A 20,485-nucleotide genomic window follows, 5' to 3' on the forward strand; every position below is an offset into this window, starting at 1 on the left:
TTTTATGTACTATTTTATTTTTTATTGATAAATGCTGATTAACTGTGATCATTTCTAAATGGAACTATCTGAACCTATGAAACCTTCATAAATGTATGCAAACATTTTGTTGTGTTTTTGCAAATCTCATGTATAGAACAAAAAACATATCAGACTACAAGATTTTCAAGTTGCTCTGGTTCATTTTGAATGCAAATATGATTGGCTAGGGAAAGACACGTGAGACAAGTCACATGATAATTCTTTCTGGCTCTTGCTTTGTCATTCTTTAGGCCATTGAAAGGCTTACACCTGAAATTGCATTTCGCATCTCTGGGTGCTTGGACTCAATCCGTTACCCTCATTTTTCCTAAAAAGTTATGTCTCAAGAAGATTTTCCAAAATGGTGTTGAATCACTGTTTTGTGTAGAAAAACTCAAATATTACTTCAAGGGGACTTATTCTTGACAACCATTCTTTAAAATGAGTCAATTTTTTAGTGTAGACAAGGATTCAGACAGAGAGGATATGTTTATTTGAGCTTTCTTACTCAGCTAGAATAATCAGATTTCTGTTCATCCTGGTCCCTGATTTTGCAGGATAGTGGCTTAAGATAGCATACCATTACTTTCACTTCCTTCGCTTAGTAAAAGCCATCTGTGTTTTTATTTAGCCTCATTAATATAAAGGTCAGTCAGTAATGTTTCTGTTCAACTGCCTGATAATGGAAAAAGAAAAAAAGCTTTACAGTCTTTCATGTCCTGAAAAGTGGAGTGTAAAACACTGTCTAATCAGAATAACAGTACTTTTACATCCCCATTGCAGTGGTATAAGTAGCTGTAGAATGTCAGAGTAGTAGAATAATGACATCATCTATCTTGAGGAAAAAAACCCACAACCCAAATTATTTCTGATTGGGGAATTTCTGTATTTTAGGACTGATGAAAAAATTAATGTGATTTATTAAATTCAATCACAATTCTAAACAACATAGCTAAGGTACTCTCAAATCATTTTGCCATCTAATGTCCATGTCTTGCCTTGTGTGTATTTAAGGAAGGGGTATTTCCCGGGCATCTGGGACAGCTGAATACTTGTGGGAGCTTGCTCACTTGCTTTTATTTATGTCTTTATTTATTTTTGTGTTCTCTTCTGAACTTTGTCTGATTGCTTCTAAGTTAACATCAGCAGTGACAACAACTTTTAACCAACTTGTAATCCAGTTAAGTTTTTTGAGAAACAATAAACAATCTCAGAGACATGCAACTTTGAGTCAATCTTTTTCCTTTGGGATCAGAGTTGGTTTGAAATTATGAGAAATTACTCATTATCACTCTTTGCTTAAACTTTTGAGCCAGAACCTTCTGATTTTTTTTTTAAAAAGTGTGAATTTGTTTTATTTATTGAGATTTCTAGCCCTCAGCACTTCAAATTGTTATAACTTCCCTGAGTTATGAACTTTTAGTGTGTTCATACAAGTGCACAACAGTCAGGCACTTCATTGCTGTTTACAATCTATAGGGCATCTGGTCTTGTGAATGGGAAGGAATTTCACTGTAACATCTAGGATGATGCACTTGCATCTAACATTTAAAATTATGGTCAACTGCATAAATATTGTCTTTTCAATGGAATTTGATTTGTGTTGTGCTGTTCTATAGGTTCCATTAACTTACAGGAACTGTAGGATTATGCTCAGAGTATTTCAGTACCATAAATGTGGGAATGTAATGGGATAATATGTTTATTTTAAATTTCAAGTAAAAAATAATTTCTTATGTGGAGCAAATGAGTATCTAAAAGATGTCGCAGGATTCTCAGGTCCCATATTACCTCTTGTTATCACATACTTATATTTTTTCTTTCTACAATACACAAAAGGCAACTGCAGAACTTCCTAGTTTAGAAATCCCTGCGTGCTGGGAGTATCATATTACCAACAGAAAGAAGTTGAACACTTAAGTTCCTATCATGTTGAGCTTTGCTGTAAAAATAAGAGCAATAGAAATACAAGATATAGTTTTAAGTATTCTAACATTGGAAGAAAGAAAAAAAAAAAACCAAACCCAAGAGCTGCATTAACTAGGGACTTTAGAGTTGCATTTGTATTGACTGTGTATGAATATTGGAGTGAAGTGGCTCTCCAAGTCATGTAGTGTTGTCTCTCACACTGGGACAGCAAGCATCAAGTTTCCAACTCATCATAAATATTTAAATTCATATCCTTCTGTTGATAGATCTTAAAAGACTTTCAGGGTTAATTTTATTTGGGTATTTTCTGCTTCAGCCATTGTTATGGAAGACCTGTTCCAGGATCCAAATTATTAGGAATGGTCTTCTGATTTCTTACCGAAAGTTATTCATAGCCAGCTTATGTCTTTGCCTTCTTGTACCGACGTTACTTGTTAGCCTTGAAATGTCTTTTCTCACCAGGACTATACACCTGAGACTATTCTAGCCACTATACATCATGAGCTTCGAGATGGCAGTCATCTCTTTTTTAAGATGTCAGTTTGCTTGTCTATGCAAGTCAAATTCTTGTACTGTCTTTTTACGCCATAGGCTCTTTGTTCCCCCTGCCATCAGTACCACCCCTCGTCTCTCCAAGAATCTCTTCTCTGTAACCATTCCACAACAAGTTAAACACAGACTTCTAGAGGAGGTTTACTAGGATATTGTACTGCAGTACAGGTATAAATAATTCTTTTCTATCTCCACCAGAAATAGCTTTCTTGATATGTAGGTGATCTCAACAATAAAGGTGATTATGCTGTTGCATTGCTAAATATTATTTACAGAGGAACCACATTTCTCTGACAAAAAGTCTATCTTCGGAAGCACCTGGGAGGAACCTTTAGCAAGCTTAGATGTGCATTCAAAAATAATACTAGAAAATCAATATTTTTAGATTAAGCTGTGTTTTTACACCACCATTGTCATAATTCTCAAAATAGTTTATATTACTACTTGTTACAGAACAATTAAACAAAATCTTAGAGGCAGGAGAGGATTTTCCTTAAATATGGTCTTTTCTTCTGCTCTTTCCCCTAAGGATATACTTCTGGTTTTATGCAAATACTACACTGAGTTAGCTTGACCTTAGGTCTGATATAGAGTGATTACCCTTTGCTTTAAACACTTGCAAAATGTGGAAATAACTAGTGAGCTCTAGACATTATCTTTCCCTATTAATTCTTGATTAAAACACTTGGAAATGGCAGAGCAGGGAAGATAATATGGAATTTGTACCAAACAGAACACCTGTGTAGTTGTCTTCCACATGTGTTTGGACAAAACTTGTTTACAAAGAGAATTTTCACTACTAATATGCGTATTCAGAATAGCACCTCCATAGTATCTTACTTGGTAGTTCTCATTCAAACATTTAACACCTATTTCTCCAGGGAAAAAATGAGGAACTTTGTGCCTCATATGTAATGAGTAAGGAGTTTCTGAATACTCTTCGAAGTTGTTCCAGATCATCTGACTTCCTTCTCTGGCAGGTTTTCTAATAGCTCTTACTGGGATGCACTTCTGGCTGATTGTGTTGTGGCCTCATCCTGGCAACACTGTTGTCTGTAATAGTTTCTCTTAGTGACCTTGGCGATGTGGATGTCTGCAGAGATTCTGCTGACATTGAAGCAATTCTTTTTCTTTACTTATCCATTCCTTAAGCCGTTGAATTTTCATCTTTATGTATTGTATCTACAGGTTTCTGAGGTGTTACGGGTGTAGCCAATAAATCTTGACAATCACCTCAGTGCTTTTGTCTAATCAGCATGACTGTGGCCCTTCTGTTAGGCAGAGAAACTATTTTTTATTCTAGCCACAGAGTTGCAAGCAGTCTGATTCCTTAGCTGCCCATATAGAAAATGATGCTTTTATGTTAGATACAAAAGCACGTTTATATCACTTGTTTTCAGTCACTCATATTTGTTAATTTGATATTTGCATAAGTTCAAGTAACCATGATTGTTGATTTTTTTGTTATTGTCTGTTTAATGAAGTATTTCTCAATTCTAACGGCAATAAGTAAGGATCTTTGTTGACATATTTAGCTTCTCTTAACAGATTTTTTACTCTTTGAATAGTGCTTCTAGCTAATTCTCCTTAAAGAAATGCACACAAACCCTTGTTAGAAAGCTCCCAGTCCTCTGTAACTAAGAAAAAGAGCTCTTGCCCTATAATTAGTAGCTCTGATTCTGCACACTGTAGTCCTTGGAAAAGTCAGTCATGTTTTTGTTTCTAGAATTGAATATTTTTGCTGTATGCAATGGTTAGCAAATTAGTAGATGTATCAAATTCAAAATACATCCTCTCTCAGCCTTTATTGTGTATACTTACTGACTGTTTATCATTGGTTGATTTTCTGAGCGTACTATTCATATTTTTTGTAAAGAGGTCAATCCAGAGAGTCATTTGCTTACCAGTACTGAGGTGAATGTTCTTGAATATTGTTTTCTATATTTGTAGCTCTCGTAGGTGTACGGTGTCCCCTTAATATATCTTTTGTGATATTGATGGCTATGACGAATGTTGATTTGTTTACTGTCTGTTGAGACATGCAGACTATGTTACTCTTTCAGATATCACATTTGAGCTTCTTTGGTGCTCAGGTCCAAAAGTAGGATCATGCTTTGATACAAATTTTGTCCTAACTATTTTGTAAATAAATTTTTAGCTGGCCCATTGAAGTATCTATCCCTTTGATCTGTCTTCTCTTTCTCTCTTATTATGTGATATCAAAGAGCCTGCAATCTTTAATATCACACTGCTCTCATGGGCTAGAGAAATACTATTGTGCATACGCTTTTCCATGTGGGGATAGAGAAATACTATCATGCATAGTCTTTTCTGTGTGGGGATAGAGAAATACTATCATGCATAGTCCTCTCCATGTGAGGACCAGAAATACGAGGATTTCTGAGAGGTAGATGTCATCTGTACGGGTAATTCTAACCGATGTGTGTATTGGTAGACATGAACATCGTGGAAAATCAAGAGCTTGAATCAAGCCTCTGAACACCTGGACTTACTCCTATCTGTTTTTTTCCCTTTCTCTCTTTCACTCTCTCTCTGTACAATTGCAACCTACCTCAAGCTACCGACAAGCTCTTTTACCATATATATCTTTGCCTTATACATACACTAAGGAGTTATGAACAAACCTCATCTCCGTAACGTTAACTGATTTTATGTATACATTAAATGCAGGTATGTTATCCTAAAAATTATTATGACAAATTGAGGAAGTGAGAAGTTCAATTTTTTAAGTTCAAGTCCAATCTTAAAAGAATCCAATCTTTAAAACATGAAAATCTGTAATGAAGAGGTATATAATGGTAATAATGGGTTCATGCAAGAGTCACCTGCTTATTGTCAGTATTGTTTAATGTTTGTGAATGCTGAGAAGATTAAAGGGTTTTTTCCTTATAATATTAATTTACATTATGTAGCGATATTCCTTTAAAATCTCATAAGTAACATATTCTTCTGGTCAGCAGCGTAAGGTTAACAAAAAGTTCAGTCAGCAAATAAAGGATGTCACAAGTGTCGGACATCCCTATTTACAGTTTCAGAATTTGCTAGCCTCCTGTGGTCTGTTTCTATAATGTCAAATAATGTAATTTACACTGTATCTTGTTAGGTATTTTATTAGTTAGCTTTGAAATAATAATTAAAAAAAAATTGTCACATAATTTTCATTCCTGCAAACCTTTGAAATCATCTTTACATGCAGAATGCCACTAGCACAGCTACAGTTTTTCTTTTGTTTGGGAAAGCCAGTAAGTCATTTTTGTTCAATTTATGTTCAATGTGTAGATATTTTCAATTTGCACACGTTTTTTATCATGGCAAGTCCAAATGCTAGGTGTCTTTATTTTTTTCTCTGCAAAACCTGTTCATTTCACTAAGGCCCTTGAGCCAAATAAGAATAACAGCTACTATAACACTGTAATCCATCAAAAATCTCTGAAATTACTTTCTGATATGCCCAAGGATAATTCCAAAGAACAGTTGCTTAAGCTTACTATACTCAAATAGTGCACTGACAAGCCACTAGATCTAGTCCCAGTTTAGCAAAGAACTTCAGGAAGCCTACATTTAAGCATGTGCCTAAATCTGGGCAGTCTCTAGGCTTGGGTACTTACTTAAAGGTAAGTACATTTAAATAATGTCCTCTATCTTTTCATCTATTGAACTAAGTAAAAATGAAATATTTGTTTATTTTGGAGAAGTGAACTATTATTTCTTCAACTCCTTTCATGAATTAAAAACTATTTTACTACCTTTACACAAATTATGTGGTAGATATATATCAATTCAGTGTTTGTCTGTTTGAACAACATCACACTAATATAGCCTTAAGTAGGTTCAACTTATTCACTAACTACCAATTTTCACATGTTTTCATATTCTGTTACAGTAAGTTGAGTTTTTGTTGGAGTTAGAACATCATGGTTAGTGATTTGTCTGTCTTCCTGTGCTATTTTTTCCTCTAGATATTCTTGACCCTAAAAAATCACCTTGGAATCATCTGAAATGAAATTATTTTCTGTGTGTAAAAATGTATAATTTTCTTCAATCATGCTTAAAACAGAATTCATTCAGATAAGTTTTTGGTCCGACTCAGTTTGTCAATCAGGTTTACAAGTTGTAAAATGAAGTTATACTAGTTCTGCAACCATTTGCAATGAGTACTGGTTCCACTCTTTGGATATTAAATTTTAAACGTAAAATAAAGTTTCCAGTAGATTTTTACTACATTCCCACTACTTAAACTTGTGGTAGTCCATCCATTGCCAGATGGGCTTTTTAAAATAAAAATGGATCAGTACTTAAGGATATTTTTTTTAAAAGGACAATTATTTATTGATAAGAAAAGAGGCATGTGATTTTTTTGTGTTATGATGTGTTCTTTTCTCTAAAATTGGAAGTTAAGCTCCCAGACAAAATCTCCACAAAAAGGTACCTAGGGAAAGCCAAGACGCTCTTTAGTATCTTGCTCTTTCTGCAAAATCTCATCTCATCACTCTAGCTGATTTTGGAACTCAGTAGAAGTCAGGACTGAGGAGTAGTAGCCTTTATCGCACACCTTTCTAATAATGAAGAAACTCAGATCTTTCGAGCTTGAGCTAGCTCAGCTGCAGATCTTCCAAAGAATGGTGTCTGTCTTCCATGCTGTATGTTGGCAGCAGCTATGACTATTTATCACTAGTTTATTTACTCCTACTACTCATTCATTTATTCAGCAATCTGCAGACATTTAAAAGAGCCTACATTCTCTGTTCATTTATTTTCTCAATTCATTTAGGACCAAGACTAAAGACATTTAGGTGGTGAGACATCTGTTGAAATAAACAACCATTTAAGCAAAAGAACTGGATTTAGGAAGACTCAAATTTAAGAAGTTTATTTTCTTTGTGGACCTGCACTTCATTATCTTTCAATTACATTTTTCATATTTGTATTGTCTGCCTTTCCTTTCCCGTTTAGCTAAAAAAACCCCAACAAATAAACCCAAAACTTGATTGATTGTTAGAAATTACATTCTATTAATAAAAATGTGATCTTTTTAGTTTATTGCTCTAAGGAAATATTTAAAACCACTTTCAAAACTTGCATTTATAATTACTGAGCGAAGACTACAGGATTCCTTAACCCCTCTTGTCTTCCTAAAGTTTTAATGTTTTTTCCCAAAGGGGTTTTGCTGTAGCCCAGTGTTTATTTAACTAGTATAATCTGATGCATAAAAGCATTACCTACAACTTCATACAATACAAGAAAGATTTCAGCTAAACAGACCAAATTCTTCTCTGGTTTAAGAATGAGACTTCTGTTCGTACCAATGAAGTTGGATGCATGGTCAGGCAGGTTGGGTTTAGTCTTGTACTCTGGTCTGCCATGATATAACCAATCTGATTCAAGAGTGCTTTGCAATAGTATGGACATACAGTCTAATTGAGAACCTTTCATTAAAAAGATGCTAGTCATTCTTAATCAAACCAGGTAACATTACTGTTAGCAAAATTACTTCTGCCCTTAGAGAGCAATTCTCAAGACAGACATTTTCTGTTTCTTATTAAAAATGCATGACATAATAAATACCACAAATATTCAAGTACGCAAATATCTTTTGAAATTGAGAGATCCAGTGCCCTCAAATTATTCTTGCTCTGAAGGCTCTTCTCGATTATGTCAAATGCACATTGTTTACATGATCACAGCATAGTGTGCAATTCACTAGGTAAATGAGTGTCTGACATTCGTGTTTCCTCAAATAGATTTGTAGAGGAAATTTAACTTCAGTGAGACAAAATGTTTTGGTCTACGCTACACAGTCTAAAATGGACTTTCAGTTATTTTTTTTTTTTAATGTTTGAAGTGGTGAGATCTACCAAACAATTGAGAACGCCATCGAAAGGAATAAATTAATTGCAAAATTGTGAAAATAAGTAAGCAAATGCTTTTGATCAACGTTTTAAAAATATTGCTTCAGAGATCGTTACACATCAGAGATGTAGAAAGTTTATTTGAATACCTTGATGTCAAAAGGTATCTAATATCCAGCAATTTGTATTAAGAAAGATTGCTTGAGTCCCAAGTAAGATGCTGAGAACAGAATTGCCAAATATTTTCTGAGATTTCAGATTCAAATAAACTGATGTCTGTGGCGCATCCATTATTAAAAATTTGTACTAGAGTGACAGAGGCAGGCAGCGTGAAATGTGTTATTCTAGTCACACATCAGTCCCCTAGATGACACTGAGAAGCCGGAAGATGTTGTGTAACAGGACTTACAAACATCATTTGCCAGATGTTATCTGATAGTTGAAGCTCAAGAGACAATGTTATCAAATCTGCCGGTTGCAGTATGTGGGTTAATAAAAGATTGTATGATACCACTTCTTGTTTTCCCTTGATTTTTTCCTTTTTTTTCTTTCCTGTAGCTCATTTCTCAACTCTAGGTGAAAATCAATATTAAAAGAGAATGCAGAAAATTATTATTAAAAATATTTTGTTCTTTAATGCTGATTTCATTATGTGGATTAGACAGTTGGTTATTAACTGCTACCAACTACAAAGTCCATACTGAAATTATATAAAATAAGTTTGCAGGTTGGTTTTTTTTTAATAAAAGGCATACTGGTTTAGTAGTTTAAAAATCAGATTTGGGTAATTTGAATCTCTGTAATTGTATGTGCTCTCCCCACAAGAATAATTTGTAGCATTAATATAGTTGTTTGTATTGCAGAATATTGCATATCAGTGATAGTCCAATATACATGTAAATCAATGATTTACCAAGTACTTTTAAATAAAAGGGTTTATTTATATTTGATTTTTTTTTTTTTTTAATCACTAGAGCTTTAAATGACTCTTTCAAATCAAGCTAGGAAAAATCCTGCTGTTTGGCAGTCAAAAACTTGATCTGGTCAAATTAAATTTAATTATTGCCCGCTGCTTGGATAAGCGGCTGACCCATACTTAAAAATCCCGAGTGCTGTCACTGACCATCATGTTTGACCTGCTGGAGCTGAAAGTGAAAACCGTCCTGATACCTCATTTCTTCTAAATACTGCCACATCAGTAGAAGAACTGGGCAATCTCTAATCAGTACCCACTTTGCTGTTCTTTTCCCAGTCTCTTCAGCCAGTTAATGGCAACATTGGCTATTGTATAAAGTAGGCATAAGGACTTACGAACACTGCCTTTCCAAAGTGTGATTCAATGAATCACAATGGCTTTTTCATGGTGAATGTGATGCAAAAGACCAGTTTTCATTCCCTGTATGAGGCTGAGCCAGTCAATCAGTGTCATGCTCAATAAATCAATTGCTAAATTCAGCTCAGATTGTGGGCCTAAACCTGCTTCTGTTAGAATCAATATTAAAACTGTGAGTAAATCCAGTGGAAATCAGATAGTTGCTTCAGACTGGTAGCTTTTGAACAGAGGAGAAAAACTGCAAATCTGTCAAATTCCATGGAAATTATAATTTTTTAATCTAAATTCCCACATTATGATAATAGAATTAAAAATTTACTAATCTATACTGAATATAATCCCTTTTAGGGATAGCTGGATCTGGAGTTTCTGGGGTGAGGAAAAGTCAGTGGTAACTGAGTTTTTATAGACATGCATGTAACTGTATTCAAACTCTAGGTTACAGACCTCCGGTTATCCACAGATCCATTTGTTTGCTGATGTTCATGACAAACTAATTTGAAAATTGGTTAGTGAACACAGAGCACATGGCATAAATGATATGCAAAGAGGACTGAGGATCCATTAGAAGGATCTTGTTTAAAGAAAAAGTTAAAAAGGTTGAAAACAACACCCTTTGATTTAGAATTTATCATCCTGTTGATTTTTTTCATGTGGGCATGCAGCAAAACATGTCTTACTGTTACTGATGAGCAACAATCTTTATTCATTAATTCAAGGGGAAACCATTTGGAGCTAGGGTTGGTATGAATTATGTTTATTTTATTCAAATACATAGTAAAGCATACAGTAGGGTTTTCCTCATCAAAATAATAGAAGTCACAGCTGACCTAGTGTCTTTTTTCTAACAGACTAAATCTACTCTAGGTCAGTATTAGCAATTAATCATGGTTTGAACTGTTCTCTGGCACTTTTAATTGCATGAAATTGGAGAAAAACAATCTATTTGAACAAAAGGGAATGTCGTCCTCATGAAGTTGTAACCAACAGGAAGCAGATGAACAGTAAGGCCAAAAACCTAGCTGTAAAGCTTTACTTACTTAACCAAAAATTTATAAAAATTATTTCCTCCCATAATCTCAGGAGAAGTTGAATTTCATAATACTGGAAGGAGTGGAAGGGTTATTGCTCCCTTCCCATATATTATTTATATCCTTTAAATATCTGAATGTTATCTTGCATAATAAAATGTAAAATTCATAAGTTTGTGGGTAATTTAAGTAGCAATTCACAGTTTAACACAGAGTTATCTTCTTTCTGACAACTGGACTATACTGAAACTCTTCCTCAGAGAAAACTGCTACCCTATGCTGTTAAAAAAGATGAAGAAACAAAGGAAAGTGCAAGAACATCTCCAAGGAAGCGCCACAGTATACTCTGTAGCTAAAGCTGATGAAAACCTCTCTTCTCATTCTGTAGAGAGGGCTTTGTACATTTGGGAAAACTGCTGAGGTCAACAGCTCAGTGCTCCCTGAAAGGACAATTTCTAGGCAGGAAACCTCCTAGAAGTAGCAGAATGAGAAGGAAAGCTCTGGTGTCACTGAAAGCTATACTGCCATGGATGCTAAAAGGACAGGACAGAAGACTTATTTGTCCCACAGTTGTTTCTGGGACTTGGTGTTGATATGCCTTCCTCAGCAATTCATCGAGCTATGTGGCTTTTAGAGTTCCTCTTCTTGCTCACTGAAAGTGTCTGTGGTGGGAACATATAATTACCATTAGAGTTGACAATTTGGTTTAATAAATGAATTTCACTCTTCCTTTGATATGTTCTAGGGGTTTTTTATTTTTCCTTTAAAAGAGAGCATTCAGGTTCCAGTGGGGATGAAAACCTAGAATTCTCCCTTTGATCCTAAACACCAACAGATTTCTACTCTGGATATAGAATAAATTTTGAAGACATCCTGTGACATTGGCTTTTGGAATCTTACAAAGACTTTGTAATAGGAAAGCACTACAACATAATTCATCCAATAACTTTCAAATATCTAGCAGTTGCACAGTAAACTAATGAATGACTTTTTGTCTACAGCTATTTCACTTGTTTCCACTCTAAGGATCATATTTTCTGGAGTATTGTGTCAGGTTCATCTTTTTCTGGTATCTTACAAGGCCAGATGATTAAGCAATCAGTTGTTTTTATAAACAAAACTCAGTTCCCTTCCAGTGCTCTCTGACATGGTTATTCACTTTAGTGAAAGATCACCTGGTCCTTTTCTAGGTTGTAAGAGGAAAATATTTGGAGGCGGTGCAAGAAATCTCTTGTTAAAGTGGACGGCAATGTGGAAACATGGACGCACGCATGTGGAAACTAGAGGAGATATTTGAGTTTCTCATGTGCGATGCAGTTACCTTCAAAAAGATGCCAATAGCATACATGCCATAGCTGGCGTGGGCAGCTGCAGCAGAGGAATGTTAGGAGGTGTAAAAACTATGTTGCTGTTTCTGTTTGTATTGGAAATGTGTCTTAATGTGCAGTCAACTACAGGTTATTCAGTACTTTATGAAATAGCACAAATAATATATTCTGTTGACTATAATAGCTGAAAAAAGACGGCAGCTCTTCAAAAGAATTGGGAACACTGCAGTGAATGTATTCATTCTGTTGAATGTTCTGAGGTAAAACTAGGAGAAAGCATTTCTCCTATGATAAAATAACAAAGGTTACTTTATATCACCAAGTTATAGGAATAAGTTCCCTCTCTCCTGGGAAATCCACTCTATGGACTGATACAGCATGAATGGCCTCTCTGAAAAGGATATGCAGATTTAACACCCAATGGTAGCAAGCAATAACCATGTATATATTGATTCAATCTGAAGAAGTAACGCCTAGCAACCAGTTGTGGCTAAACCCTCTGGACCATTTCCCCTACGCTTCTGCCATGAAAAGTGTTATTTCCTTGGGCTGAGCTAGGAGTCATCTCTAGCAAACCAGTGAGACAAATCCTGAGCCTTAGTAGTATGGCGCTGAAATTGCATGACTAGGCCATACTTAGTATTCAACATAATTCAGGAAAATCTCCATAGCACTTTATGTTGCACATCTTTCTTCCTAGTCAAGTTCAGAGACTGTTAGTCAATCACAGGAAGCCACTGGGAGGGGGGACGCACACAAGGTGCTGCCCTTGATAGTCAGTCCTGGTGGTCCGGTCAGCTGCACTGTCGCAGCAAGGCTGTATTGCTCGGATAAAGTGGCTCCTGAGCTTGTTCCATCTTGTTTCACCCATTTCCAGGCAACTGGCCAATAAAGGTATATGCAGCCACAGAAATATTTGTCATAGGATCATTTTTCCCTTTGTTTCCACACACCGTGTGGTGCATAAGGGGAATATGATGCCTAATTGGAGCACTCAGCTGCTAGTGTAAATATTTAACATAATAAAAATGATCTGCCACATAATCCCACACATATCATCAAGGCTCCCAGACTTCCTCTTTCCACTCAGCAGCCTGAGTATGACATTGTTGCCCATTCTTGCTCTCCTTTCTCACTAGGTCAGTTCCAAGAAGCACTTCTTACTTCTGGGACTTAGGTGCACATATCAAATAGTCCAAACACCGTTTGAAGATGAGACCCAGGCTCTCGTGAGTCCTCTTACCTTCTAACATGGTTCCAACCCATACAGAATTTACACTAGAGGAAGAACCTACTCTAAACAGTTTACAGAGTAGACACGGGAGGCAAGCAGGCTAAGATCTCAAAGCCTGCCATTTTGTGCATGAAAGGACAAATCTAGGTGCAACCTCTGTAATCGTGTGGTCTGTTTCAGTCATTCAGGCACTTCTTGTCTGCTCAGTTTGACCAGTATTAGCAAGAAGTTGTGCAAAGACATGGAATTTCTTTTTCTGATGATATTGCTTTTTCATCTCCAAATGGATGTTAAAGAAACAAGTATTAACTTTTGGTATACAAATGTCTGGCTATTGCTTAAACTTGCAGTATATCTCATCCTAATGAGGTCATAGCTGTGCAGGTTTTAAATCAGTATAATATATTAATTACACTATAAAGACACCTCGATTGTGAGTATGAGCTGAGATTAGTAAAAGTGACAAAGAAAAAAAAAATCATTTTAGAAATCACACTTCTGCACTTCTGGGCAGCAGTTTGTGTTATTTCAACAATATATGGAATCTGGTTAGAGTAACTAGAGCAGGTTGACTGTATTTTTCTAAATAGGATTTTGCTTCACCTACTGCTTGCAGCATTCATTTATAAAATTTCTTCCTAAGACAAATAGTAGCTTTAGTGTACTTTACTGTGAGTTAGATCACCAAAAGCAAGACAAAGTAGTGTCTCCTTATGGACCTACATTCTCAAAAACAGTTTCTCAAACTTCTCCAGAGTACAAATCTTTTTGCTTTATTTGTGTTTATATGGCTTCTTGTTGATCGAATAGCAGGTAGAACTGCAAGGTAAAACAGCAAGAGTCATATTCACTTCTACAGTTGCACTTACCACCTTTGAATTCTTTCATGACTGTCCTAAGGAGTGAAAAATTTGAGAAGCATTGGTTTAGTTTATAAATATGTAGCCTCCAAAATAGCTGCCCTTTCTCACAATATTGTCTTAAAAGAAAGAACATAGAAAACAAAGAGCAAATACAGTACACACTATTGCCAGCTATAACTATTATAGAACTGTTTTTCAGGGTGTCTAGCAAACTATGGGCTTTCTTTGAAGATCCTTTGGTATCTTTAATACAGATACAGATGTATATATGCAAGTTTCAACAAGACTACAGGGCTGAAAAATTCATCAGAACAAATTTCATTTTTTGCTAACAAGACAATAAATTGTGTGGTTTTGCACATCTATTTCACTTAGTATTTTTTTACTTAGTACTTTTCCTTTACTCTCTCCAGCAGAATAGCTAAGTCCCCTTTGTTTGTACACCTCACAAAAAATGTTTATTTATAGAAATATTTTTCTATTTTAGAATTGCTTTAGTGATTCTTTGAGCAGATTTTTATGCTTTTAAAATCTTGTGGTCATCATCTTCCAGCATTTTTACTTTATCATCAAATACTAGGAGGCAACCACATAAAATACCTTAGAATAACCCTGCTGTTCTGTACGGAGTTCTGCAAGCTTTGCTTTTACAGAGAATTATATTTCACCCCTCAAGAGGGCAGGACTGGTTTAGGCTTCCAGAAATCATTGTAAAAGAACCTGACTTCATAAACTTGAAAATAAATAACTGGAGGCTTGCTGAATAGTGCAATTGTCTTTACTTTTCCATGAGCATTTACAAGTAAAATCAGGTCTCTAATAAGTTCTATGACAGAGAACTACGTGCATGTGTTAAAATTTCTTAAATATCGATAGATAGAAGTTGAATACCTATTTCTAGTCATTCAAAGACAGGAAAATGAAAAGATGTATCTACAGCTATCTATTCAATGAATAAAAATGGACAGTTTCCCTATTTCTCATTGGGAAATATGGTTTCTACATATTGTGACTACTTTGTGTATATATCCATCAAAAAAGGAGGGTTTTGTATTCACAAACAGCAAAAACTCCTTTATGTTTCAAACATCAACCCTTTGTAGTGTATACTTTGATCAAAAAATTTCTTCATTTCTCATCTATAGAAGAAAAGAAAGCAAAATACCTCAAAATTTAATCACAACCAGGTCTCATATCTGCACCAAGATTTTGCGGTACACATTTCCTTCATCTTGACTTCTGACCATACAGCAATTGCTCATATTCTTCACCGTATATACAGTATTTCAGATATAAAAAATTCTCTGTAATTAAGTATATTCTAGTCCAGGTATGCTAAGGAACATACCAGCTTGATCTTCCATTTTTTGAAAGAGATATTGAAACTTTTGTTGACTTAAATCATTTGACTTCCAAGAGTGGGATATCTATTATTTCTATCAGTACAAGCAACAGGTTTGACATTGACAGTGTAAGAAAATGTCCAAATGAACCTTAAGTGAAAAGCTAAAGAAACTGATGAATAAAATGTGAGAGGGTTTTCTCACAAATTTGTGCGTTGGAAAGAAAATACCGTAATTTTTCTGTATGACTTAAAATTACTTTTTAAAGCCTTGCGGAATCTATCTTTGAAGACAAGTTCAATAATTTGATAGCTGTGGGTTTTTTTATTCCAAATTTGATCTTTTAAAATAGATTTGTAATAATAAGTACCAGTGGAATATCTTGTTGCTAGTAATTAGTTTGAACTTTATGCAGTTTCCCTCTTTCTATTAGATACTATCTACCTGTCTCTTACAGAAATCACTTAAGTAATAGAATTTTAAACAATTTCACCTTCTGTGCAAGTGACTTAAATTGAGAGAGTGCATGCAAACCTGTATGCATAGGTGGGTAAATAAGTTTCTGGGTGGATATGCCACAGCTGGGCAACCATATAAGATGCTGCAGTTTACTTGTAAACAAGGTCATTTATGTAAATAAATACATTCTTCTTCTTCTTTTTGAAGAGTTAATCCAGTTAACCTAAAATCCCCTTTTATTTTACAATTTTCTTTATTTCAAAAGATTTTTGAGCAATCAGGTGCCCTAACTCATTATAATTGTCCTCCTGGTTTTGCATATAAACTCCATGCTTGCCAGCTGCTTAGAAAAGCCAGACTTGTGGTATGTTAACAGTGAAACTAAAAATAAAGAAATGTGGCATGGTTTCCATGGGCCAGGTATAGAATAGATCTCATAGTCAGCATTCAAAACCTTTAGAGGCTCCCATGAAGCCCTAGTGGATCCATTTGAAACCAGTCCTAAATATTACACGTTTCTCCAGGTTGGATATATATGTTCACAGGACTCAAAGGAAATCCCACCAAAACAAGTCTGTATTGTGATAGATTTGTCTAACCTCTGCTATTACCTTAGATTTGTCTTTTGACTAGTTATTTCAATATTAGCCAATTCTGGTGTTTAGTTATTACAGAATCACAAGATGGCTGGGGTTAGAAGGGGCTTCTGGAGGTCATCATGTCCAACCTCCTTTTCAAGCAGGGTCACCTAAAGACACTTGAACAGGACCATGTCCAGATGGCTTTTGAGTATCTCCAAGGATGGAGAATCCTCAACCACACTGGGCAACCTGTGCTGGTGCTCAGTCACCCTCACAGTGGAAAACTGTTTCCTGGTGTTCAGACGGAACCTCCTATGTTTCAGTTTATGCCCATTGCCTCTTGTCCCATCACTGGATACCACTGAAAAGAGTCTGGCTCCATCCTCTCTGCACCCTCCATTCAGGTATTTATAGACATTGGTAGGACCACCTCTGGCCCTTCTCTTCTCCAGGCTGAATAGTCCCAGCTCTCTCAGCCTTTCCTCATATGAGAGACCTTCAGTCCCTTAATCAGCTTCATGACCCTTTGCTGGACTGTCTCTAGTAGCTCCATATCGCTTTTGTACTGGGCAGCCCAGAACTGGAGCCAGCACTCCAGATGTGGCCTTACTAGTGCCAAGTAGAGAGGAAGGATCACCTCCCTCAACCTGTTGGCAGCACTCTTCCTAATGCAGCCCAGGATACTGGTGGCCTTATTTGCCACAAGGATACATTGTCGGCTCATGTTCAACTCGGTGTCCACCAGGACCCCCAGGTCCTTTTCTGCAAAGCTGCTTTCCAGCTGGGTGGCCCCCAGCATATAGTGGTGCCTGGGGTTGTTCCTCCCCAAGTGAAGGTATTTGCACTTTCCCTTGTTGAACTTCATGAGGTTGCTGTCAGCCCATTTCTCCAGCCTGTCGAGGTCCCTTGATGGCAGCACAACCCTCTGGTATATCAGCCACCCCTCCCAGTTTTGTGTCATGCTTGATGACGGTACACTGTGTTCCATCATCCAGGTCATTAATGAAGACATTAAACAGGATCGGACCCAGTATTGACCCCTTGGGTACACCACTCATTACTGGCCTCCAACTGGACTTTTTGTGCTGCTGATCTCCACCATCAAGGGCCTGGTTGTTCAGCCAGTTTCCAGTCCACCTCACTGTCTGCTCATCCACTGCATTTTTTTAATGGTTAAGGAAATTACAGATGATTATTGCCATTTTCTCCTTAGGCCACTCTAAAGTTTCTCATTCTGCTCGTTTGCCTGTGACTCTAAATAACCTGGCACAGATCTTTGCATCTCATACGAAGTTTCCAGTGTAATTCTATGTTTCACAGAGACTTTACAGAAAAGCCAGTAGTAACTGAACATTGCAGGAATCTATTATTTGTGGAATAGGTTGTAATATATCACCAAAGGGAATTTCTGGATATCATTTTGTTGGGTTTGGTTGGTTTTAAAGAGATGTTCAATGTTTCAGGAAAGAGCCACGGAACGTCTTTTGGATGCAAGGTCTTCCATTTATATAACCTTTACACATTTTCTCATTTCTTATGAAAATTCCTGGTTTTCTTTTCACATACTTCATTTCCCCATTAAGGAGATTCCCATAAAAATATGTACATGTCTTGCATTCCCCTCAAGGCCAATTGCCTCCTATTTTTCTCTCTCATTATAGGTGATCAATCTTATTTTTCACAGCAAAATCTTCCTGTCTTGGAGGTTTTCCTAATGGGAACATGATTTTCATCAGGACTATCTGTCTGTCGGAAGATCTAGCCAGTCAGTGTTTAGATATCATGAAAAGGGTTCTGACTCAGCCAGACTGATAATAACAATTTGATTGAATTACATACAGAAGAGCTGCTAAAGTATAATCTGTTTAATGGTAGACTATTTAAAAACCAAACATTTGCTGGGTAAATAGGCTTAAACATGGCAGAATTTTCAGCATCTCGGGTAAGATGTTATTTACAGATTGTTGTTTTTATTATAATAATATTGGTATACTATTCATGTTTAATGAAGGGTGTCAGGTGACATAGATTTTATTTCACTATCCCTCTTGAGATGTTGAAAGGTCGCAAAAAAGATTATTTTTCAAAACTGAGCAAGATCTACCATATGTCTAGAATTTTGACAGACTGTACGCATCTATGTGCATTGTTACCAATGTTACTGTATGGTTAACAAATGAGAACATCCTTTCAGAATTGTTTTGTGGGTCAAATTGCATGGTCTAGATTACTCTTCAGTTTGGATTCTTGCTACCAGTGGTCCTTTGTATAAGAACTCCTTTGTCGTGGTTTAACTCAAGCCAGCAACTAAGCACCACACAGCTGCTCACTCACTCCCCCCCACCCACCCAGTGGGATGGGGGAGAAAAGTGGGAAAAGAAGTAAAACTCGTGGGTTGAGATAAGAATGGTTTAATAGAACAGAAAAAAAGAAACTGATAATGATAGTGATAACACTAATAAAATGACAACAGTAATAATGAAAGGATTGGAATGTACAAATGATGCACAGTGCAGTCGCTCACGACCCGCCAATCGACAGCCTGTTAGTCCCCAAGCAGCGATCCCCCACCCCCACTCCCCCCAGTTTATACACTAAATGTGACGTCCCATGGTATGGACTACACGGTTGGCCAGTTTGGGTCAGGTGCCCTGGCTGTGTCCTGTGCCAACTTCTTGTGCCCCTCCAGCTTTCTCGCTGGCTGGGCTTGAGAAGCTGAAAAATCCTTGACTTTAGACTAAACACTACTGAGCAACAACTGAAAACATCAGTGTGTTATCAACATTCTTCGCATACTGAACTCAAAACACAGCACTGTACCAGCTACTAGGAAGACAACTCTATCCCAGCTAAAACCAGGACATCCTTCTATGGGAGAAATCCTGTCAGGAGCTTTTTCTCCTTCTTTCCACCTCTGTACTTTGTTAATGTGGTGGAGTGTTTTCAGTAAATCAGACTGATCCTTGCAAACTCAGCAAAAGGAAGATAGGTAATGGTTACACTAGACACAGTTTGGAAGTTAATTTGGACCAGTAGTCAAAGTAGGTTTCCTTTAAGTATCTTGCTGTCAGCACTAGATATCAACATCTGAGTACATTAACTGCAATATTTAATTATACTTAGTGTTGCTGGTTATCATATCTATCTACTGATCTACAAAACTGCTTAGCAATTAATGCTAATTGCCTACGCAGTTATATTTGCAGTCCCTTAAGTTCATGAGTATTTACTCACGATTTATATTCTGCAACTGTAAAAGATAACTGGGAAGAACAACAGCAGCCTGGTTATAGAGGGACAGTTTAAAAAAGTGATTTTGCAACTCCAATTTTTGAAGTCAACACATTCTGCCTCTTCAGGTTAAAATGGCTGATCTTGCTTATAGAGCACTAGACTTCTTCAGGATATTATTTGGTTATGATTCTTATTGTCCTGACTCAACTAAGGCTAGAGGGGAACAGCAGTTTTTGTGGTGGGTTGGTTTTGCGGGTTTTTTTTTCATTTGATGCATTTCCTACTTCCAAACTTTCTCTTAATTGTTTTATTTATAGCTTTTTCTGCACTGACCTAATCCTGAAACAATAAGATCAGTTCCATGAGTAGACTACATGCCTCACACTCTACCTTTTTTTTCATCTTGTCCAATCCTTTTGAGGCCTGGGCACTATGTTTGTGGCTCAGGAGAAGCTTAATGCAGAGTGTTTGTATATAAGTGTTTATCGTTGATTTCAGAAGACCAGGTCCTATCAACTTTCCAGAAAAAAAGTAAAAGCCAGCAGATTTCTCTTGTGTTTTGGGTTTTTTTTGTTTGTTTGTTCTTTTTCTCTCCTGAAAATGAGAAAAACAGTGCAGAACATTCATTTTAAGTAGAAAAGCAGTGCAAGTGATAAAAGCCATCCAGACAAGACCAGTCTATTCTGAAGAAATCATCTTCTCTTGAA

General features: G+C 36.4%; 1 protein-coding gene across 8 annotated transcripts in view; it reads left to right on the top strand.

Moving 5' to 3' along the window:
• The window catches only part of NETO1 (neuropilin and tolloid like 1), a 70,369-nt gene that overhangs the window by 17,739 nt on the left and 32,145 nt on the right, over positions 1–20,485 (top strand). The gene's annotated exons all lie outside the window — the stretch shown is intronic.

Source organism: Haliaeetus albicilla, chromosome 3 (assembly GCF_947461875.1).
Source record: "Haliaeetus albicilla chromosome 3, bHalAlb1.1, whole genome shotgun sequence".
In the NCBI taxonomy this organism is placed as follows: Eukaryota; Metazoa; Chordata; class Aves; order Accipitriformes; family Accipitridae; genus Haliaeetus; species Haliaeetus albicilla.